General features: G+C 44.8%; 1 long non-coding RNA gene across 2 annotated transcripts in view; it reads right to left on the reverse strand.

Annotated features, from left to right (window-relative positions):
* LOC122188021 overlaps nucleotides 1-25,324 on the reverse strand; it is a 73,706-nt gene that overhangs the window by 38,020 nt on the left and 10,362 nt on the right. For both annotated transcript variants that reach the window (XR_006181457.1, XR_006181458.1), the window contains exon 2: nucleotides 4,319-4,390. This is a non-coding gene — a long non-coding RNA (uncharacterized LOC122188021). The remainder of the gene's footprint in view (nucleotides 1-4,318; nucleotides 4,391-25,324) is intronic.

Genomic DNA, 25,324 nt, shown 5'->3' on the forward strand with positions numbered 1-25,324 from the left:
TGCTTCTTTTTATCATCTTTCTACCACTCATCATTTATCATGCAAATTAAATTGCAGTAATAGGAAACGTAAAGAAAACAAACTCCGTAGTATATTGAAACCTCTATCCAGCAAGAGATAAGGGTGAATATTAGAAGGAAAGGTGCAGAAAATTAGCTGTCCATACAATAACTGGGAGGGAAACTGTTTTATTTAGCCTGGAGGGATTTTTGTTGCCAACTGACTAAATTAAAATCCAGTCTATTATACCCAGTATCATACCAGAAAACGCCTTTTCCTTGCACTTTTAGATAAATTTTCATTGATCTCATTTTATGCATGATTACATTTTTAATGAGATGTACAATATTTCCAAGCTCATTCTCAATGCCTTCCCTCTCTGCTGCCTGTGTTCCCTGTGCCCCCTCCCACCGTGCACGCTCCCTGCCTGTTGGATTAACACTTCTGATAAATTGCTAGACCAGAGAGGAGCATTACCGAGATGAAATAAATTACTTCCATCTTTTGCAGCTCCAAAGTCGTAAAGTAACCTTAAAAATGCCCGATGTCTAATTATGCCACCTTGCAATTCCTTCCCAAAGCAATCATTTTATCTCGTGTAATGATTTTATTTGTTATCGGTAACCCCGCGCTGCACACACTGCTGCTAGGAGTCACCTTCCTCGCAGCAGCACCGACCACAGCAACCAGTGCTCTCCTGGAACCTGAAGCTCTGCGGCAAATAAAGGAGTTTTTAAAGGCAAAGAACAAAGCAGGTGACCAGCCATGAGCTGGCCTGCTGCCAGAGCACGGGGATCTTGACTTTAAAATATTAGGCAATAATTGATTTTCAGCGTTGAAAACTTGGCTCATTCCCAGAAGTCTTAAACTTTATTTTCTTCCTTTGACTATTTTTGGTAAAGTCATTCCCTTTAAAACAAAGGGGGAAATTGCAGGAGCAAAACACATGAAAACGCTCTGCTTCCAGCCCACCATTAACTCCTGGCATTTTATTTCCTATCTGGTTTGAGGGTAAATTTGCCGTGGATGGGATTATTTGTCCAGCGGCAGGCAGAGGTCAGAAGCCCTGTACGGCCACAGGCGATGCCTGAGAACACAGCAAGAAGAGAAGAGAAGGGTGGATAGCAGGGAAAACTTCTCTGAAAGAACAGTCAGGGAGGAGCTCAGGTTGTGCAGGGAGCGATGGGGTCACCCCCAGGGGTGTCCCAGATCCGTGCAGATGTCCTGTGAGGGACGTGGCTGAGGGCATGGTGGGGTGGGGTGGATCTGATAACCACAGAGGTCTTTTCCAGTCTTTCTTTTCCAACCTTAATGTTTCTGGGATCCTATGAGAGGAAGGGACAATGGAGCAGCTTCAGCTCAAAGTGAAGCGTCAAGAGGGCATTAGGGGCTCAGACCTGGGCTGGCGGATGTGAGGATGAGTAAAACATCCTGCAAACAATCCGAGGAAAGAAACTTCGATGTAAATCCACATTTCATGAAGAATTTACCATTATCCAGCACTGCTTTAAGGATTATTTCTATCAGAAGGCTCCCGGCACACTGACAAGATGGGCAAAGCAAATCCTGCCAGATGTGTAAGGCCATGAAGAAAAATGCTTTCCTGCCCTCCCAAACAGATGAATGGGACCATTGCATTACCCATGAAAAATTATTGCTACCAAACCAGCATCATTATAGGCATCAGAAAATGGGAGACTGAAATAAGAGCCAGAGTGTGAGAATAAAGGAAAACGTTCTAGAAAGGCTTGGAGAGGAAATATGCATCAGAGGGCAACATCTGACTGTCCAGATGTACCCCAGTTTCTATTAAGCTGTAGCTGTGAAGGACAGACAAGGTGTTTTCAGGCGTAAGTGACAGGTCTTTGTGATGGGCTGAAATTCAAAAACTGTAGAACTTCCACAGCTGAACTCTACCAGGGAACCATTATAACAAAGCACTGCAGCTCAGCTGCTGCAACACACAAGCATGAAGAGATACACACAGCCACGCACTGGGATGTTCTGTAGATGAAGCAGATGGTGGACGAGGGTCAGACTGACAAAGAACCATCCCGTGCAGCCTGAACGGGCTGCACATCCATGGGTAACTCTTAGAGATGTGCTTCTTATAGGCAAGGCAGCTCAAACCCATCACAAAGCAGTAAGGGCAGACCAACAGAGCTAACATTTTAAATACAAAAATCTGCACATTCATGTGGCTTCCACATGTGCCCAACATGTCCATACACTACTTACACTCGTTCTGGCTGCCTGCATTTCATACGTGGCTTTTTAAGCAAAATATTGTAAAACCTAAACACAATTTCTCCACGTTAGCTGCTACATGTGGTCCTGTATGAAATTTAAATCACTGAACCGCCACTGCTTCTTCAAAACATTGAGGTTTGTGACAAGATTCTGTATGGGAGTAACGTGCCATTGAGTTAAATGGCAGGCCCATTGGTCCCAGGACGCCTCCGGCAGAGGCCAGCAGCGGTGCCCAGGGACGTGAGCCCTGTGCCAGTGTCCAGGTGGGACCCTGCACAAGGAGCACTGCAAGGTGGGCTCTACCCAGAAACGCATCTCTGGACACTGCTGCTCGCAGCAAACGTCCAGGTGCGATCCACAGCAGTGCCTGCTGGGACCAGGGCTGTTTTCAAAATAATCCCAGACATTTGGCAGGAAAACTAGCAGAACTGCTGGTGGACTGCGTGTACCTTTTAACACACGAAAGCAATTACTGCCTCCATTTAAATGGGTCTCCAAATGGACCCCGTCCATCGGCAGGGAAGTCGGAGGGCTTGAGGAAGTTTATGTGTAGGGATGCAAATGTCGGGGCGGGTTGGGGCGAGCACAGTGCTGCACAGCCATCCCAGCTTGCGTCTCCTTTGACACAGGCACGACCAATCCCACACCCTATTATTGCTGCTACTGCTTTATTAAAATGCATAAAGCAGCCAGAAGCAAAGACACCAATAAATTCTTCTGTAAAAGCAGAAATGTTTTTTTCAAATGGCTCCCTTAACACTAATAATCACAGCTCTCTTATGTGTACTTGACTCTGGTTAACCTTTTTCTGGCACTTTTTAACTTCTCCGAGTCAGGTACTAATATGGAACTAATGTGGGGTTTATTTTCCCTATAGGAATAGCAGAAAGAGCACTGCACATTATCGTAATCACGCAAGCTCCTTCCAGAAACTGCAGGACTTTAGATCAAAGCATCTGCATTATGGCACAGGAAAAGAATTTAATAACAATTGTGGGACTAAGCATTTTTTTAATGTTAAGGGGTTTTTATTGAATATTAATCCTATAAAATGCTCCTGAAAGTTGGCAGAAGGAAAACTGATGTCCCAAATAGTTCCCGTGACTGTCCCCATTGTGGGGATGCAATTGCAGTGTAATCAAAATTCATCATGCCATTAGCAGAAGGACAACAGGAAAGGAGACACTTTCTCCCATATCATGCTGCTTGAAACAATACGAACTGCGAAAACAGAATGGAGCACGTAATTGTCAGCCCTAGCTGAGCACTTACAGTTTGCATGGCTTTTTAGTTCATAGCTTGCAATTTCTTTCAGTACAAGTCATACTCAATATCTGCACTTTCAATTGTACCTTCTATTAACGATTTTCACGGTGAGGATATCAAAGGGTGAGAACATCTCAGCAAAATACAGCATGTTACCAGACCATATATTCTACTGTCACCTCATCTGGCTTTAAAACTCCCAAGCAATTGAGTTTTCTCCCACATCTCTGAGGGATACTTGCATAGTCACATGGAATTCACGACTGGTTGCTTACTTCCCTATTATTACATACAAATTTCTTTTGTTAAATTCAGCCCTCACCTCTGGATTACGAGATGGGCATCCTGCAAGACAACACCACTCCAACTCCTGGCACTGATGTGTCCACTCAGCCCCTGCGTGGCCAAGCTGCAAGAATTTAACTTTCATACCCTCTCTTAAGTCACCTTCTCAGGTCCCCACTCCTCACTGCTGCTCACAGAAAAGCACTGAGTTGGTGCTGCAGCACAGCACAACCCCAGCTGCAGCCCAGGACAGGGACACCATTGTTTTCCTGCTCCTTAGTGTGACTGTAGCTGCACTGCTCATTTTTCTTGTAGGACACCTTAAACTTGTACCAAACTTGCTGTCTGTTGTTACCCTGCAATGTCTGTCAGCACTGCTGCAGCTCAAGCCCCTTCCTATTGAATGTACCTATGATGGATTATTACTTTCATACACAGGCAGCAATACCATCTGTATTTTTCAAGGCTGAATTTCATTTTTCTCCTTCCCACTTTTATGAACAATTTGACATCATACCTGTATGAACCTCCTCCTCGCTACTCCTCACTCTGCAAGATCAGTCCAACGACGTTTACTTCATCACTCGAGCTATTAAAATATATTAAAGAAAATGCATAGAATTAATGTAGGATCAGTACATGGCTGTACACCAAATCTCATTATAAAAATAAATATTTTGCCTTTACTGTTCTCAGTCTTCATCATTTATTGAGTCTTCCACCATGGTGCACAGAACTTCCACCTATACCCCCAGAACCAGCGCTCACCAGCACTCAGAGAGGAACCCTTCCTTCTAGGTTGGGCAACTGGGGAAGTGTCTGCAGACAGGGAAGGTTCATGCAGGAAATATTACTTTTCCTCCCCTGCCAGACCTGTTGCAAGCATTTAACAATTTCTGTATCAGTACCACCACAAACACTGGGATAGGACTCGGATCAGGTCCAAGCTCCTTACCACAAGACCCACATCTACAGGGCAACCTTGAGCCCCTGCACATCACTTTCGTAGCACCAACATTTTTTTCCTACTGAAGAGCACTCAGGAAACTTCAAGACTGCTGGTGGGAAGCTGGCCGTGTAACAGCCCTCTACTCAAGGCCAAGGCAGCCAGTTTTCAGGAGATGAACACACAGCAGTCTCAGCCTTTCCTGCAGGTTTTGTGTGGCTCAGAAGGAAGTGAATGCATTTAACCCTCAGTACCAGGCTGCAATATTTCTTTATTACCTTATCCATAAATCTCCTGAGCATTTCTCTTTTAAACATTCAAAGAGAAAACTTCAGAGCAACCTAAAGGTAGGCATCTTATTGTAGTACGAGAACAAATAAAACAAAAGATTACCATCCTGACAATCTGTTAAAAAAATCAAACCAAAAATGCAAGGAGAAGTCTTGCCTGCATACCTGTTTTAATGTAGCATGCAGGCCATCCGACATATATAAACAACAAAACCTCAAACACTGTCGACATCTGAGCATTTTAAAGTTGCTGCAAGGCAATTTTTTTGCAAGAAGTCATATGATTATTTGTTCTTGAGACTCTGAATCAACTTCAATCAACTGATAATTCAATCTCTATTTCCAGCGAGCAAATCTCACACTTTCAGTTTTAATGCTAATGAGTGCTGCTAGTGAGATGCTGTCCAGCTGGCCTGAAAGAGGCTGGAGTGGAATCCCTCGCAGAAGTGGAGGAAGATGCTCACATCCAGGTAGCCAAACATAGGATAGGACAGAAGAGTTGGGCACATCAGCACCAAAAGGAATTCCAAGGACTGAACAGATTACTGTTAGAGTGAGATGGCCGTGTTACAAATAAGGGTACAAACAGAACAGAAGCACTCCACGAACACTGTTAGGAAACACCCAGACAGCACTCCCACATGGGATGAAGGCAGCGAACCAGCCTGGTGTACTTCTAGCCTAGGGGAGCATCAAGCTAAAACCTGACAGCCCCTGGACGCCTCGTGCTGCCACATGGCAAAAGAGTTGCCAGGAGAGATCTCTGATCTGCCAACGTGAACTGAAAAAGTTAACAAGGGTCATTGCAGAACAGTGGAAGAATGTGAGATTATACCCATGCTCACAGAGAGCAGGTGAGACGACTTGTAACGACAGATTACTTAACCTGACATCAATCCTCACCAGAAAGTAATGAAAGTTAATAGAGAGTTTGATCAATAAAATATTAGAAGATGGGAATAAAATTAACTCAAGTCACAAATGTTTTGTACAGAGTCTTGTCGAACAAACATTGATTTTTAGCTTTTGCAGCACTGTCAGAATCTGAGCCAGAGGCTCGGGTGCGGGTGGCTGCCCCAGGGCAGTGGGTGGGGGCACCGAGCCCCCCGAGCAGCTGGTCCCAAGCAGAGCCTCGCTGCTGGACAGAGGTGAGAAGGCAACAAGCCCTGCCTTCCATAGGTAGATCTTGGAGAATTGGGTCACACCATCAATAGAAACACACACAAGACCCATTATAACACACAGGGCATGGGCCTGCTGTACCCTATCAGCTCTCCCTGCCCGACCAGGTGGGCACAACCACCATGGGCTGCAGCACCTCGACACACAGACAAAACCATAAACAAAACAGAAGTTTGGCCTCCATCTCCCAAAAGCAGGAGATCATCTGTAAGTCTTAGAAGGTGCTTCAATCCTGTACTGCGGCCTGGCTCCAAGCTGTGCAGAAGCAAAAAATAATGGCTTTTATTAGAGGGGATTGAGGCCAGCCTTCGGCAAGCCTTAGCAGGAGCTTCTGAGGAACAGAACCCTGTGCTGGGCAGGGGGACTAGAGCTGGCGAATACAGAGTTCAGTGCCCAGCTGCTCAGGTACACGTAACTTCAGGCTAATTTTTATCAGTTAAATAAATTCTCCACAAGCAGATTTTCAACACGTGCAACTGACTCAAAGTTGTAATTAGAAGCAGAGAATGATGAAGCTGGTTACTGAAAAGAAAGCCAGGGCCAGTCCAGGGACCTTCTGGTCACACTCTGTAACCATCATGGGGAGGCCTGGCCAGGCACATGGACCCCCAGCAGCCCACCAAGGGATGCAGCCATGTCCTGAGAGGGCCCCGGTACCCCCATGGCAAGCAAGTGGTGACACCTGGGTGCAGCCAGGTCCCCACAGGCACCACAGCCTGCTGCAGCACTCCCACCCACAGCCGTGTCCAAAAGCACAAGGAAACAGGATCCGGCAGCTGCAGGAGTCAACTTCAAAGACAATAAAAGACATAACATTTTATTTGTCTACTGCTTTTTAACTTCTCGGGTCCGCTCAGGTAAGACTTTCAAATTTTTAATTAAAAATGAAAGCACAGCAGCTTCTGCAGTCATTTCTCTTTGAAGTTGGACATTTAAGCACAATATCTGTTACCTGTAGACTTTGCTACAGTTGTGAGTTTTGGAAAACTCTGCCCAACACGTCTGCCCAACGTCTCAGCAGATCTGGATGTGTATTTGGTTTAAATCTAGTTTCATTTTAGCTAAAATTATTCACACGTATTCTTCCAGCAATTTAAAAACCATCCTGAACTCCACAATGAATTCTTTTCGCATTTGACATTTCAGCACGACGGATGTTTTTCCTATCACTGTGACAATGGTCTCCTTCCAGCTCAGTCACGGCCACTGCAGCTCAGTGCCTCCCCCTCGCACACTGCTGCCCAGATGTGGGGCACAGCTGCCCAGATGTGCACTGGGGGAGGAGGGCAGACAGCCCCCCACACACATCTCTAATGGCCGTGTTCCTTCTTAACCACGAAAGAGTACTTACACCCTGTGTCATTCAGCGTAATGGGATCCATCATCAACATACTATTTCTGCTGGAGGACTGCTATAATTCATAGCTGAAAGAGCTGGAACTTTTGAAGCCTCTCCTTAATTTTCAACAAAAGGCATTTGGTTCCAGGGAGACAGACAGGGCTCTTAAGAGCTGTTACCACCTCCGGTAATTACAAAAGGACAGAAGGGGGAAACGAGAGAGAGGGATATGAACAAACTGGGTGTTTGTGCGGCGCGCAAAGCAGCTCCTCAGGTGCCGGCATGGGGAGCTCAGCCGTAACCACTTCCAGTTGGAAAGAAAATTGAAGGAAGACGGAAGCGAGGAAAGGAGAAAATGCAATTAGAAACAGGAAAGAAGTCCACAGTAATGTGTTGACTGGAACACTGCAAAATACAGGAGAAGAAAAAATAAAGATAGAAAATGTGGCCTCTTGTGAAAACAGCCCCAATTTGAACGAGTCAAACTCTTAAGCAAGCTTGGGAGCAGCTGACACGCTGGAAGCAGGAGCTTGGTCCTGCTCCTGGGAAGTGGATAAATGGCAGCCAATCTGCATTTCCTTACGATCCTTCACTTGGTGTGCTTTAAGTATTACTGGAAAAACAAAAATACTTAAAACAAAAGAAATGGGCTGAGCAGAGCCCTAAGAAATTAAATTATTCCAGCAGCAATTATTAGTTCTTAGTTATGGTTACCCTGAGTAATGTAGTAAACACGTGGACCATACACACAGACTAGGAGCAGGCAAAAGCATTTTGCCTCGGAGAGAAAATTTAAGCTACGATTTGATGATGACAACTGAGCACCAAGGTGAGAACTGAGCAACCCACAATTAAACACGGCCCCAGCACAAGGCCAGGGGATCAGCAAGGCACAGCTGCCTTCAACCTCCAGCACCCTGCCCCTAACCCTGAGCTGGGCAGGACAAAACACGACGACCGGCCTGTGTGCCCACACAGCAAGCTACCCCAGGCTGCCTGGTGCCAGCAGTGCTGTGGGAGCAGCAGAGCAGCCTCTGCTCAGAGCCCCGCAGGGCCGTGCAGCACACAAGGGGTGCTGCAGTAACACAGCACAGGGCTCCGTCCTCTTTATTTTTTAATAGAAGCCTTCACGATATGGAACTAATTATCGCCATCTGCCGTCCCATACTTATATTTCCTCCCTCACAGCTCATTCTTCAAAAACTCAGTAGCTTCCTCCCTTTACATTTGTAAATGCTGTTGACTATGGATAAAATCCATGTTTACTTTGTATTCAGGGCCCATAGGAAAGCTTGTTTTAATCATCAGCAGATGTTACATTCTGCTCTGCTGTGCTTGGCACACAACTTCAGAGAGAAATAAGAAAAAAATCTTTATTTTAAATTTAAATTGTAGATTGTTACAGACGAAATAAAATGCCAAATTGTTATTGGAAACAATATGGCCACTGTAATAACTATAACTGACATTTACTTTTTACAATTATAATTTTTTTTCTGGTGCCGTTTAGCACAAGATGGTTTCCACATTTTGAGAAGGACTTTTTCCCCCTTTCCTCTGAAATGATTTGCAATCAAGCCACAGACATTTGTAATTTATTTTTATTTAATACTTTCCTACGAGTTTATGAAATACCAGGATTATTATGCTATATACAGTAGATAGTTTTTGAATACATACCCTCCCTCCGGACTCATATTTCCATACACATTATCCCTCTGAACTCATTTATAAACACCCATGATTCCTGCAGAGCCCGCTATAAACATGCAATATCTCTGCAGGCTGTTCCAGCCCCGCGGCCCTTTCATCTCCAGCTTTCCTCCGCTTCTGGTGAACCCACTTCATGAATTGGTGCTGTGCTCACTGCTGCTCAGAAGCAGAAAGGATTCACGTGTTTGCGCAGAGAAAAAGCTGCAACATCAGCCATGACCACACCTGGCTGCAGAGCGTTTTGCCCAGCTCAGCACCAAACCTTTCAATATCCGCAGCAGCAAACAGCACCTGCCCGCTTTCCTCCTATGGAACCAAGACGCACAGACCCAAAATCCACCACGTGAGCCTGCAGAAGGCCACAGCATTACGGCCTGAACAGCACGAGGATGTCACAGAGGTAAATGAAAGGCTCGTAATGGAATTCAGTGTTCTTTTACAATTAAAAATCACATTTTTTTATGGGAGAAAAGCCGAGCACTGAAAGTAATGGGCATCTCATATGGTCAAATCGAACTGCCAGGGGACTGCTGCCGAACTCCCAGGCTTTAGAGGAGAGATGCAGCATTCTCTTCTCCACCCTTGACAAATGCACCCTTGCTCTGTCTGCAGCCTATCTGAAGCGTTACAGCCAAGGTAATTTTCTTCATCCATCACCCACAGCACATCACACATCCCCATAAGAGCCACAGCCTCTCCTCCCAGGCAGCTCACTGCTCCTCCTCATGGCCACAAGCACACAGCACCCAGCTCCCAACCTCTAGCTCCCATCCCAGTGGGTAACCAGGCAGAAAAGCAATCCCAATGCTGCAGCAGAAAGGTATTCCTGTTTCCACCTGTGTCATGCTCAACGCAGGCACATAGCCGTACCACTAAGGTATTATTCTGTGACGTTATAATTCTAGGTAGCTGCACGCTTCACACCACAAGACAGACCCTAAGCATGCTTCCCAGCTCTGTGAACTTGTGCATCAGTGTCTGTGGGTTTCTAGAGAAAGCTGAGCTCAGAGCAGGGGGAGGCTGTGCTGCACCTGCCTGGTTCAGTGTCAGCGCAGCTTCTGAAGGTGCAGTTGTGGGGCTTTATATATGAGATAACGCATTTTACAGAAGTGCAGAAGTGCACACACAACTGTTCAGATGTTGTATGTATTTGTGTAAATATTAACCAGAAGCGAGTTTTAACAGATTCACAAGAAAGTCTGAGATCTAAAAACAAAATCTCATGAGGAAATAAATCCTTTTCTCCTAAAAATTGCAAACTCCAGCACAATGCAAACCAGCTTGGAAGGCAGCAGACTTCTATTTTACATCACTAGCAGATACTGTTATGAATTAACAGTTCATTAAGAGAAAACCTTTGCAAACCATGAATCTAAAAAGAAAGTCAGAGAAACTGTCATCTGCAATTTCCAGTGCACGAATAAATCTCCTGAGATGTCAGCAGACCGAGTCCTCAGCAAGAGCCAAACAAACAGGTGTCCCCCGGCCTCCTGACCTGTGACATCAGCAGTGCAATAAAACTCCTTCCACTCAGGAACAAAACCATTTGGTACTCGTGCATGGAGTAATACCTGCTTCTTAAGGTACGGAAACACACATAACAAATGCCTCCTTACATCCCAGAAGAAACAGAGACCCACGCTGTGAAGTATTCCCCCTTGGAATCCCGTAAATCATGCAGAAATTTTACTTGCCCTGGAACAGCTTTGAAAATCTGTTTGTGGTTCCTTGTACATTTTTTTTTTAATGTATCTGGTCCATTCATAAATGAAATCCCAATGGAACAGTCTCTGTACATGTTATTTTAGAATAGATTTAAATTGCAGGCAGATTTGCTCTGAAAATTAAATTATTTTTGCACATGAAAAAACTCTTCATATTGCCATCTCTGGCTGTAGGTCTGGAAGTTCAGGTGTCACCAGCTCTCCACCATGGGGCCAGGCTGTGCCACCACCACACAGCACTGTGCCGTGCCCTTGGATGCTCTCCGCACTCAGCAGAGCAAAGCTCAGACTCACCTGCACTTCCCATGGAGCAGGGAAATCACTGAAAATCTTTCCTCTTTTTGAAATCTTAACCAATAAAGGAGAACCTTGCGGAGCCAAGTGACGGCGCTGTGTCTGTGTGTCACACACACCGCCTCTGCCCTGGGCCTGGGGGAGCTGCCAGCCTGCAGCTTCTTGCGGAGAACCGTGCTTAGGAGACACCACTGATGGAGGTCATGCACGGAAGAGGCAAAGCCCCATGTGCTTATTCTCATTCCAGAACTTAGAGCACAACGTGGAACCACATCACAGTAACCATTAAATGGCTGCGTGATGCCCTGTATAAAAAGCCCTGCTCATGCAGTTGGCTGCTCACATTTAATGTCATTGACTGCCTCTCCGTCCATCCATCAATTCTTCTGCACTTGAAAAGTGAAGTCAATTTGGAAAGCTCTTCCAAGATAACCTTCAAAGCCATTTCCAAAAGGAACGCCTGTGATGTAGGCTGACAGCCCAGCCGCTGACGGCGCTGTGTCTTTGTGATGGCAGCTCATTGTTCTCATGCTGCCTTGCACCACTCCTGCGAGAGGAGCAGCTTCCTGGCGGCACGCGGTGCTGCGCCGTTCATTGAAACCAAGAAGCCTTTATTTCCTTTGTCACCTCCCTCAGCTCCTCGCAGTTCATCCCACCGCTGCGCTTTCATTAAGCTAATACAGTGCACACACATTGACACGGTAAATACCAAATAATAAAACAGACCACATTAATGTTGTGACATTCTCAAAAGGCAGCAAAATTAAAGCTGGGTTCATCGTTCCAGCCTTGCATAACACCTTGTGTGACACGGGGTGCCACAGCCGCATAGAGCACTGCAGATGTAAGGGAAGAGCGGATAGGGATACGCAAAAAGGCAGAACTGTACAGGATTATTTTTTTTTTAATATATTTTTTCTGACAGCTCATTCCATTATCATTTATTTTCTGTACTTTGGATCATCACTGAAGAAATCCCATGTTCAGACAATTCGCAGTGATGGAATAAAACATATCAAAAACAGTGAACTGCAGGACTGCTGAATTATTCAAGAAACAGAAAATTATTAGAGGTCATGTTTATTCAGAAACAAAAGTGCCTTGTTAATTCACAGGACTCTAGACATTGCGATGATGTGATCTGACACTCTGCATAATACAGGCCACAGGAATTTTCTGTATTACTTCCAGTTTGAAGCTCAATAGTTGCACTTCAACTGCAGCTTTTAGAAAATCATTCTATCTTGATTTTAAAATATCCACCGTAACGGCCATTAGGCTGTTCCAATGATTAATCACCTTGCCTGATTAACGCATGCATTATTTCTAGACAAATTTTTGTCTACCTTTAATCTTATTCACTGAATCTCATTATCCCTTTTGTTGCTAGTTTTTAGAGCTCTCTGCTCTCAGATTTCCCTCGCCTTGTGACCACATTCAAGTCACCCCGTGTCTTTCTGATAACATAAGAAGCTCGGAGTTTGGTTTTGGTTCGTTTTGGGTTTTTTGATCTGTCACCATAAGACACATTTTCCACTTGTTTAATCATCTTCCTGAATTTTCAGTGTGCCCTTTTCAGCACCCTTCAAGTGTTGACACAGGACAGGGACAGCATTCCAGAGGCATTTGCAGTGGCACAGAGAGAGAATCTCACAAACCTAAATCCTGCATGGCCAAACTCAGATCCTACACAGCATCCTTCAGGTCATGCACAACAGGACTGCAGCAGTCCCCGAGCACTGGTATTTCTGCAGAACTCTCCTTGGTTTGTTGCAGCAGCTGCCATGGGACAGACCCTGTCCCAGTCACTTCTCCTGGGCAGCCCATAGCGCTGCAGCTGCTGGGGCAATGGGAGAGCCAGAGGGATGGGAAAGGATGCAAACTGTGGCTTCCAGCTGGAACTGGACTCCTCTAGAGTTTCATTTCAATCCACACATATATTTCTTTCCAATCAGCCATAAAGCAACAAATAACAAGAAAATAGTCTACAGAATACATGTCATAATGCCTCAAAAGCACTGATCACACAACTATTTCTAACTCTTTTTAAGGTCCCAAAAAGGAAGCATGCTTCTATTAATCCACGGATCAGCAAGATGACTTCTTATGGCAGCTTTTGAAACCAGCAGCATTTCTCAAACCCAATACATCACAGTTGGATTGGGTGATGGAAGCCTACTGGGCTGCAGACTGGCTGTGCTGGGGGAGCTGGTGGCACAAGGCTGGCAGCTGCTCACTGTACAGCCCTGCCCCACGTCCCCATGTTAAGGGCAATGCCATTTCACAGAGCATTGAGACCAAGACCACAAAAACACAAGCTATATTCTACACTTACAGTATTTGAGTTGCTTTGATGGGAAGGAAGCAGACTGAAATTCCTATTAAATTATCTCCTACGTAACCCTGTGGTTTTGAGACCTTTATGTCTCCTATTTGAAGCAGAAGAAGAACCAAATGAAAATAGAAGTCATAACCACCAGAAGGAAATCGGTGAGCATCTCAGGAACTTCCACTATAGAAAAGCCCTGCTCCATCCACCACTCCTGCCACAGGCACCAATGCTGCAGCCAGGCACACCTGCAGCACTGCCAGAGCCACGTCCCACTCCTGGGTCAGCCCCAGCAAGCAACAGAACTGCCCAGAGATGGCTGCAAGTTCTACAGAGGAAGCAGCATTCTCCTACAGAGAGCCTGACCAAAGGCACCACCTTTCATTTCTTACAAATAGACAACTTTGAAATGGATTCTCTAAAATTATAACATTTCTTCACATCTTAATTAATGCCAAAAGCTTTGTTTTCTTTCTAGTAATGCATTAGAAAGCAGCTATTAATGTAATTTAAGTTTTGTATGGAACAGCATTTGTTTTCTATTAAAAAAAAAAAAAAAAAAAAAAAAAAAGAAAGTAGTTCTGAAATCCTGGCCTGTCAACATCGCTTAAAACATTCCCATTCCATGCCTCTACCTAATAAATTAAACCAGAGTTTTAATTGTGCCCATGCTTTGTGGTTCCTGGCAGTACAAAATGATCTTCTGTGAACGCACGTCCCAAAAAATCCCACTGAGTGATTAATTACTGGTCTGGAAGATATAAATATGCCTTTCAGCAAAGACAGTATGGACTGCTGGAAGCATCAGCCCTACGTTTCTCCATAGATCTCCTTCACCCAGCACACACCTTTTTAATTCAAACAAGATTCCACCTTCAGTATTTATTGGCAGCACAAAAAAAAACCCTTCTCTGCCCACTTGCCTCACTTAATAATACAAAGTACATTTGTTTGAAACTGAGGAACATGGGATGCATTTATTGGTACCTTTAAATTTCTCCAAGCTTTCCTCCTAAATGAGCCGCCCAACACGGCGCACGCAGCCGGCGCCCAGTGCTGAGCCGGGCCCAGCCTGCTCCCCACCTCCTCCTGCCGCTGTCCCTGCTCGCACCGCTGCTCTCTCACTGACCTTTTCCTGCACCAAACCAGCACGGAGGGAATCCTGCACTCTCCACAATCCGCCCCGTTTGCTGTGCAATAAACGTGCATTTGCCGTCCTACAGAAGGCCACTCCAGCTGCCCCAGGATGCTCCCAGCAGGCGAGGCAGCGAGCGGTGCCCTCTGCCACAGGAGGAGACGAGAGGACACCCATCTCCGTGGCATCAGGGCTGTGGCACAGGGTGACGCTGCAGGAGGGGAGATCACTGCTGAACTGCCCCAAGAGGGGAAGCGAGGGATGGCGATGCAGCTCGGCATTCTAAGAAACACCATTTATTTCAGTACAAGAAGGAACGAGGCCAAGACTAACTCAGCTCTTAATGCTCTGAAAAGACTTTTCCATAGTCAAGGAACAGACTGAAATATGAAAGGGAAACACGAGCCTGTTTTCAGAATAGAAGACCAGAGTTTTGCAACTCTGAGCGCCAAAATTCACTGAAATCACCGTTACCGTTGTGATTGCTCATTAACAATACACATCTTTCAGCTGACGTTTTTCATTTGGACCTTGTGAAAAACACAAATCAAACATATGTAAGGAGGCAGCTAACTTCAACAGAGGAAAGGTCTTTAAAAAAACAAGAAAGAAAATAAACCTTTGATAAAATAATTGCTTCTACTGTTATTATTATTATTTTTTTTTTTTTGCTATTGCTTCAAAAACAATTTCTCTTTCTTTCTTGTTCATCTATCTGGTGTCCTGCTGGTGTGCAGATGAAAGGTCCGGCCTCTTTAAAATTTCATGCAGGGCTCTTTAGAACATCTCGGTCTTAAATGCCCATGGCAAAGACAACAAAATGTAACAGTAAATGGAGCACAGATGAAAAACCCTGTTTATGTACTTTATAAAGGTAGCTTGTGCGGCATAAGGTGTATTTTTACACCAAGCACAGGGGCAACAACCATTTTTAAAAGCACTGAACCACACAACTCATATTGACAAAGCACTGACCACAATTCAGCCTCACACACAAAAAGAACTTTAACTTATTAATCCTAGGTGCTGTACAGCTATGTTAGCTGAGAGGAATATCACTTCCTCCAGCTCCCTGAATGGAAACTGTAGCGAGGTGGGGGTCAGCCTCTGCTCCCAGGTTACAGCGACGGGACGACAGGCCGGGAGGGGATGGCCTCAGGGCAGGGGCAGGTTGGATATTAGGAAAACATTCTCCTCCCAGAGAGCAGTCAGGCAGCAGAACAGGGAGTGATGGGGTCACCGTCCCTGGGGTGCTCGAGGACTGCGGAGATGTGGCACCGCAGGGTGCGCTTATGGGCACGGTGGGGTGGGTTGGTGTTCTCAGAGGTCGTTTACGACCTTAATGACGCCACGGCTCTAAGAAGCTTTCTTCTACCCTCAGAGCAGAGGCTCTTCCAACACTGCAGCAAGCAGACCTGAAGAACAGAGGACACACACTTGTGGGTACTTCACAGGGTGCAAAGTGATGACCGATGGGGACGACAGCTGCGATGGGGACACGGCCCGCACAGCACACACAGCTCTGAACAACCCACACCACGGGCGACCACCAGTGGTGCTCCAGCTCCCTTCTGGCCTCATGGCTCTGCATTCCCACAAATTCTGGAGCTAAGGCAAAGTAATCTCTAAGTGCATTCATTCATTCAAGTTTACCATATTAAATTCTCTGACAATTTGAAAATATTTCTCAATAGCTGTGAGCATGTAGAGATCTGCACTCATTGGCACAGGTGGTCCAGACTCATACATGGATCACTCAAACAAGGTGCTTCCAAACTTCCCAAAAAAGGTCCCATTTCCTTTTCTGGAAATAGGGCCTATTCCTGTTAACATGACTACACTTCAGGAATTCTGCCATTCACAAATAACAAAGTTTCACTCAAATCAAGACCACAAGGCATCACAACCTGTTTCAGAGCCCAGCACCCCCTTGCAGACAAAGGACGACATCAGCGTGGGTGAGTCATGGATGCTCAGAGCTGAGTCACGGTTTATAATAAGAGGCTCTCTGTGGCCACGTGCCTTCTTCACACAGTGCTAATAAGACCAAAATGGCCCCTAATTGCATGAGCCACAATAGAGAAAACGATTGGCTCGAGTCAAAACTGAGTGCGCACATCCAGAGCAAAACCTCATGCGACTCTGCAGCCATTTTTTGTGAAGGTATCAATGGGAATACAAAGCATCAAATGTGTGCATTCCCAAACAACTAAAGAGCTGGAGAAGCCCCTTTGAGTAGAGATGAAGTTGAAAGGAATGTTATTTTCACACTAAGATACAGAAATCCAACAGTCTTTGAACTGTTTAAAGAAACATTTGAACAGGTAGCAGACAAGGAAAAAAAATCAGCTTTAAGGAACTAAAGAAAGCTTAAAGGAACTGAAACAATGAAAGACATTAAACCAATTATGGTTTTGTATCAACTCGTAAAAAATTCTTCATGTTTTAAAGCAAGAAATAACACATCTGCTTGGAAAGTTCTATTACTTAATTATGACACACACGGAGACTTTCAAAAGATCTCTGGGTGTGCTGCTGTGGAAGGGATTAATTGAAGATCAATTGCCAATACTTTCAATTTGCATTCATTTTGCAATTTCCCAAAGCCCCGACTTCCTGCTTTCCTGCTCACATGCAAAAATCTGGCTGGCCAGGGAGCAGAAGGACGCTCCCAGACACCAGCAGCTCTCCAAACATGAAAAACCCATCAAGTATGTCTTAACACGAGATGTGCTCCTCACGTCCAGGCACCGCCCCATCCCACAGCGAGGGCCGCACTGATGAGGAGACACAGGGTGGGCAGTTAGGCAGAATTTACCTATTTCCCATAGGCGCTTGCAGGCCTTCCACTGGGTCTGCCAATACTTGGAGGAGAAAAATAACTGGAAAATACTGCAAGAAATAGGCAGGACACAGACTGCACTTGGATACAAGGTAACCTCTCCACAGCCTGCGCACAGCTGAGCCCTTTTTGAATGGCGGACACCCTTAAGGAGCGATCTTAAGGCAGACAAAAGGCACTGCCGGAAGCGCCAGCCCCAGCAGAGAGCTGTGCTCCGCGTTGGCTGTGAGCGCAGCCTTACTTCTGAGCACGTGGATTGCGGGCACGTGAACGAGTTTTCTGTCAAAGCGATTTCAGTGGCTCTGCAACGAGCTTCCCATCAGCTCATCCAGCACAGCCCAGCCGCCAGGCTTCTCGAAACAAAAGAATACATTTTTCTTCTCAGACACATAAAGAAAAATCTTATTATGCTTTAGTGTACATCTGTGATTAGAATAACAGAAGGAACAATTTATTTGTGAAAAAAAAGGCATAAGAAAACAACACCCAAGTCTTTATAGGCTGGGATAAAAGCATTTTAGCAAGGAGCATTTTAAGAAGTCGTTAAACTCATATCCATCACTTCCTGAACCTAATGTCTTTCTGCTTCTTCTCTAGTATCTTCAAAAAAAAAAAAAACAACACAGAAGCAGATCAGTAGTATTTGGCCTGTCACAGACTCATAATGAATTAACCTTGCATGTTTAATCCCGTTAGAAACATTCCCACACGCCCTGGTGACAAAGCGCACGCAAAGCACAACGCCGAGAGATAAAGCACGTTGAGAAGTCCACACAAACAGATTTTTAAAGTGTTTTAATGCAAGTTGGATGGCAGTGCTCCATTTTCCTGCCCCATGCAGTAGCAAATTAAAAGTGAGCATCCCGGGATTTGTAAAATCCGAAGGTATTCAGCATCTCCCAGCAGTCCCACAGCAATACTGCACGTATCCCTGCTAGGGCAGGCTTCAGCAGCCCCAGCTGAGCAGCCACCCCCAGGCACCGAGCTCTGCAGGCACAGCACGACTCCCAGCACGTCCCCACAGCAGCACAGACAGCGCTGGTGGATCAGGAGGTGCAGGGGCTCACAGGGAGAAACTCAGCAGCGCCCAGCCCTGATTGTGAAAGGTGGAGCAGAGCTCTTGAGGATACCGCTTTGGAATGCATTCCTTTTTTGGAATGACAACACCAAACAAGGAGCCCAATTTTTTTTTTTTTCCAGATTTTCTGCTAGATTAATACTCATCCACACGAGATACCCAGTCTCAGATTATTTCATAAACATTAGGAGAAGAAGAAGAACGCACTGATTGCATTGACTTAAACTTCCACTGGGCAGAAGCACCTCATGCCCTCCCAGCCTCCACTCACTGTGCACCACCAGTACAGGCCAACCCCACACTGCAGACCTGAGTTCCAATACAGTACAACAAGCACAAAGAGACAAACAAGTGAGCCTTCTCCTCCGTATTTTTCCCTGCTTAGACTGGATTCACCACTAGGAAAAAGACAGTTATCCCCGCTCCCAGCAGTACTTAGATAAGCACACACAGAATGCCCACAGGCTACAGTTTTTCATTTTCCTCTTGGCCGATCTACAACTAAGCTGCCAAAATAAACAAACTTGCCTCCTAGTCAGGCTCAAAATGAACCAGCAAACTGAATTTTTATGTCATAAAAGGAAGCAAAAAAATAAGCAGCAGCAGCTAAAATGCTTAAAATATCAACACGTTTTTTTTCCAAGAAGGAGGAAAAATAAATGCATGAAGACAAGTTATTAAGCAGTGCTTACAGATGGTAATTACTCAATCCTCAATGCATCTGACACAGTATTACAATTACAGACTTCATTCTAAAATCACCAGAGAAAGTTTGGCCCTGTGACACCAGGGAACAAAAAATAGATTTTCTAGGTCAGAAGAGGAAGCAGCACATATTTCGGAAGCCACCTCATCCAACTCATTCTTTGCAGAGCACCAGCTTCAATTAGCAACACATTTTGGAGTAGCATTTTTGCTTCCACGCAGACAGGACAGCAGAGCCAGAGCCCAAAATCCTTTGGTTGCAGGTGACCATTAAAAAATACCTGTGCTCTCCTCCCCTGAGCCTCATCTGGAAGAAAGCACAGAATTCAAATATTTCCATTTGTGGCCAACCCTGTGGCAAACAGTAAGATAAAAGATGAGGGAAAAACTACACAGTTTGCTCATTCTTGGCAGTGAGAATCACGAACAGCTGCTGGATCTCAGAATACAGTAGTGAGCTCTTCTGCACATCTCTTGCAGCAGCCAAGTCCTGCCTCAGCTTACCAACACCTGCGGCATCCCACAAGCTGTGTGCAACCAAGAGCCTCCCAGGCAGCAGCTGCAGGGACCACCTTGCACCAGAAACCCAGGGGGAGAACCCTGACCTGCAGCCACAGCCTCAGTCCTGCAGAGGACTTCTCATCACCCTACCGCCGTCACAGAACCACAGAACTGCAGGGGTTGGGAGGGATCTCTGGAGGTAATCGAGTCCAACCAGCTGCTAAAGCAGGCTCCCAGATGGGCCTTCTGTGCACGTTGGAAGGCTGAGGGCAGGGGATTTGGTGTCACACAAAGAACATCATCGCTGCTTGAGCTGCGCGGCCAGGATAATTTCCCATTTAATCTCAGAGAGATTTTGGCTGAAGCCTACTTCTGACATTTCCACAACTAGAGGTGTTTGACACTGCATACCTAATAACATTCTTCTTACTTAGCATTTTTGTGTGCAGCCAATAACCTAGACTAAAAAGTAACATTGATGTATAGATACAATGCACTACCAAACCCAAGATTTTTCTGCTATAGGATTTCATTTGCATACTGAGGTCATGTGGAGTATCTTTCCCTTTATAGGATAACTAAAGGCAAAGAGGAATCTGTTGCGATAACATGCAAATAAGTATGGTGCATTCATACGAGACCAAACCGCCGAGTAATAAGAAGGAAGGAAAACTACACAGCAGGACAGATATTTCCAGCATTAATGTAACATTTACACCTGCTGTGCAAACGCAAATTCTGTGTATGTGAATTAACACTTGTTCTTATTTTTCTCACCTTTTTTATAGAGCAGAAGCCCTATGCGCATCTTTACTTGAACTGATATTAAGAAGCACCCTTAACTGCAAAGATTATTTCTATTTCTATCCACATGTGGAAAATGGGGTTATTACAAACAGTTCCTGGGGGGCATTTTAAAAACTTGTGCCAAAAAATAAGAAATGTCAGTTTGCTTCTCATCCTTTTATCGTTACAATACCTTAAAAAAAAATAATAAATCACTTCCTCTAAATGCTCATCTAAACACAGGTAAGAAGGACTAAATCAATTTAATACTAGCTTGTCCATCTGCTTTTCCAGCAAAGCTCAACAAAGAGCTCTTGGACGTTATGTGCATGGAGACTGCTCTCTTACTTCTTACCTTGGTTTCTTACACCAACATTCTCTTAAGGCTGATCCTCCTTAAAGCAGCCCTGCACGTGCCATTGGTTCACACATTTATTTCCACAATTAGTCCTCCCACAATCTTTAACTAGATTCCTGTAGGTAAAAATTTTAACCTTTGTATTTTACCTTGTTGGTAAAAATATACCTTTTTCATGATAACCTGATATGTTTTAATGTCCAAATCGACACTACGAAAGCAGACTGTTCTGGAAAAAAACCCACCACCACCGGGGCAGAGCATTGCCAAGTGTACAACTATCACAGCAAACCTCAAGCAGATGACTGCACAACAGGTCCGAGGCTGACCCACTGCCCTCCTTTGCTTAATGTGTGCCACTCAACAACAAAAGGAAGGCGTTCTGCACCCTGAAGGTCCCCTCAGGAAATGCATCACTAAGCTCTCCGTCAGGTCCCCGGATGACAAAGGGAAAACAGCGCTCAGCTTGTCAGCCATGCTGGGATGGTCTCACAGAAAATCAGAGCTGCAACCACACTGGCAGCATTTTTTTGATGCACGAGGTGAATGGACTTCAGACACAGCTGAGAACCCGCCAACATTCACAAGTGCTGTGATGTTTCAACGACACACCTTCTTTGAGTCGGGCTTTAGGGTGGTATGCATGTGCCCAACCATGAGATTACGCTCTTTCAAAAGCGCATCTTTCAGTTCGTGCCTTGAGGCATTCCTTGTTTCTTCTGACACACCTTCACAAACTATGATCGCCATCTTCTATTGTTCAGACTTATAACATGGCCATCACCCAAGTCTCATTTCTTTTTCTCTTCCATCAAATCTAACTTGTTCCTTTGTCCTGCCTGACATCATTAGGACACAACTTTGCCTTTTCATCCAACTAGATGCCTTGACCATGTCTTCATCCTATAGCTTCACAACTCCTACAACCTTCTTCTCCATTTAAAAAACAGCAACTAATCACTATCTTGACTCATTTATGTTAATGTAAGAAATCCATCTTGTGGGAATCAAATGTGGTTTCTGCATTAGAAACATATTTTTTTAATTTCATGATCTCCGCTATCATAGTTCTTTTTGGGAGTCCTACTTCACTTGGGGAAGATCTCTGATAGCTTACATCACTTATCCTCTAGATGAAACTTCCCAGGAAGGCACACTCTGTATATAGGTGTATAGATGTATATTTTGTCACACACTGCAAAAATATCCTGCACGAGAGCAAACCAGAGAACAAGTGATGGCCTCCCCCAAGAAGCGCCTGAAGAGACGTGGGAAGGCCTGGCATCATCCCCCAGTGCTCTTTGTTCAACGAAGACTTCAAAGAAAATCACTGTATCAATACAAGGAGAGCACCGAGACAGCTTGGAAACAACAGGATGGCTGCTGACTGACCAGATAACAAATAAAGTAACACGTAAATAACAAATGTAAACCTTCTGATAAGACTGTGAACCTGGAGTACGCAGCCAGTGGGGAAACAGGGGAGGGGGGGAGGCAAGGGGGAGAAAGCAGGGTCTAAAGGCTGTCATGTTGTGTCCATAGGCGCTCCTGCTTGCGGGACACCGCCATTGCAATCGGAATAAAATCTGCTTTTATCAGAGATACCGTCCTGACAAACATGACTTGGGTATTTCCAACAATCTTCACAGCTGTATTGTTTACCCTCTTCAATATACAAAAAAAAAAAAAAAAAAAAAAAAAAAAAAAAAAAAGGATGCATCTTTATTTTCAAGCTGTTTCACCATTTACTGAGTTTGGAGTTAGCAGAAGGCCCCACTGTTTTGCTGCTGTTCCACCACTGAAATCCTCACCTTAACATCACCGAAGCTGTTTGCCAACTCATTTCAAAGTATTTTCACCTTCTCCTATCACACAGTTGTTACACAGGAGCATCTCAACCAACAGATGCTCATTGCTCCCATGGAACCCAGCCTTTCTCAGGATGCCTGTCACAAGCCCACAGCAGACACAGCCATTGCTCCTGGGCCTGCTGACAGCGTCCCACCGTCTCCCTTCTGTCCATCGTCTCCATCTGCTGCCATGAGGGTGTCTGCAGGGCAAGCACTGCTGAGGAGCCACCAGCTGGGCAGCAGCTCTTGTGCATCCCACAGCACATCTGGCACTCACTCATCCTCACAGGTAACTTTTACGGAATTCAAGAGAGGCTCAGACACAATACACTTCACTTGTTTGCACTGCACCGCTTGCTATGAAGCATATGTAAATCATACTTCAATCGGCTCAATAAGTAGAATCCAGATGCTTTCAAATTTCTGGTATTCTGACAGAAGCAGTGATAGAGGAGACTTCATTACCTTTGTTCAGCTAATTAGAATGAAAAGAAACTTGCAATACTTCTTTGCCAGCGTGAGCATTAGTGAACATACAGTAAGGCAATACAGTACCACGAGAAACTTCTCTGACAGATAATTTTGTCTTTTTGAAGTCTGACACAAAGCAGGAATAATTAGGGTGATAAAGTCAAAGCAGCCCCAGTAAATTCAGCTAAATCTGGTATCAACACAGCTGGGATACTTATTTGCATGTTTAAATTACTCAAGTGACTAATCTTATAATTTCTTTTTCAATTGCTGAATGCCTCACTTTTAACATTAGCCCCCTGAGAAGCAGAGACACAGTGCATGGTGCTGGTAAAGTTTAAAACTTGTTATTTTAGAAGATTGTCATAATATTGCATACATTATCTCTCATTTAATAAAAAATTAATTATGCATATAATTTGATGTCAATAATTTGTTATATATATCTAGAATGCATTAATTTGTTGGGTTTTTTTTCTTTTTTCCCTGGAAAATAAGTTACATTCTTCAAGGTTCCTGGAATAAATACTCTAATTATCGGACCTCTAAGTTCTGCAACATTTTGTCTGCAGTCTTCCTATCCAGGACAGCACCTATAACCACCAAATCATACCCTTTCACTGCTCTCAATGTGTCCTCAAACGTGGCCTCCTGTTCTTGTCACAGGAGATGAGGACCTAGCTTCATTAACAGAGTTCTGATGATGGCACCCATCCAATACAGAGACAAGAAACAACCACGGAAAGCCACGACAAGAATAAACAGCTTTTAACTGGCATGGAAGGCAAAGCTCTGATTCTTTTCTGTTGGGGTGCAGCTTCTAGAAGAAAGCCAGATTTCTGGAAACCATTATAAACAGTGATCACAGTAGAACAGGACTCATTTTCTGCAAAAGCTGACTCATTATGACCTTCTAAAATGTCAGAGTCCATGCACTATGCCAAAAAGCCAAGCTCAACATTCTCAGTATGTTTCCTTACACCAGGGCAAGCATTCAGCAGTAGGCAGCACCCAGCAGACCACACAGCTAACGCTGATTTGCTCGCTGCTCACAAATCAGGTGAGGACAGGGTCCCACTGGTGAGGGCACCATCAGCATAGTCCTGTTTCTCTGAGGCCTCCACAATACATGGGTTTCAGAAAAGAAGAGATCTGGCAGGTTTTACTAATAACCTGGATAGATCCTTTTGTCACTGTGAGTTTCGTACATTGACCTCCTTGCAGCAGAACCAAGCTTGCAATAATGCCCCAGCTTAGCATACCCTTCCATAGACACAGATGCTATGTGTCGACTTCAATAACAGACAGCAGATGGGCATGGAAAACATCCTTAAAAACATTTGGGGAAGAAAACCCAACATTTTGTGACATCACTGCCAATTACTGTCCCTGGCAAGGCAGCCTCTCAACCGTTTATTGGTGTGCCATCTGGTTTTCCATCTCCTGAGGGGAAACAGTGATCTCAGGAACTTCCCGATGAAAGCAAAACTCACTCCCTAGGATCACAGGAATGACAAATTATTTCTGTAGAAATCAGAAGAAAATATTTTCTAATGTATTCTTCTGACACGTTCTTTCTTTCCTGTTTTCTAACGTGATTCTCTGTGGATCTCATCAAAGCCTCCAAAGAGAACAGAAAGTTCACTGGTAACAGTTCTCAGTCCTTTCTCTGGTGTGCTCCACAGCACCTGGAGACCTCACGCCCAGCTGCCCAAGCACTCAATGCCACTGGTGGTCGTGCTTCACAGCTGCAGGATGCACCTGGAGACCCCAGCAGGAATTTATGGCTTCTTTCCCCTTCTCACACACAGTAGTGCTGCTCGGATAAATAAAGCAGCCACAGAGCTATAGGCCACACAAAGCCAAAATGCTAGAACTAGTCTTCCATAAGTTCTGCTCTGCTGTGATTGCACATTCTTTACTTCTGATTTACTTATTTTACTTCCCCTAGTCAAATACAACAGCAAGACTTTCAAGAAG

Source organism: Lagopus leucura, unplaced genomic scaffold, assembly GCF_019238085.1.
Source record: "Lagopus leucura isolate 7727_CA_CO unplaced genomic scaffold, USGS_WTPT01 Super-Scaffold_100053, whole genome shotgun sequence".
Lineage (NCBI taxonomy): Eukaryota > Metazoa > Chordata > Aves > Galliformes > Phasianidae > Lagopus > Lagopus leucura.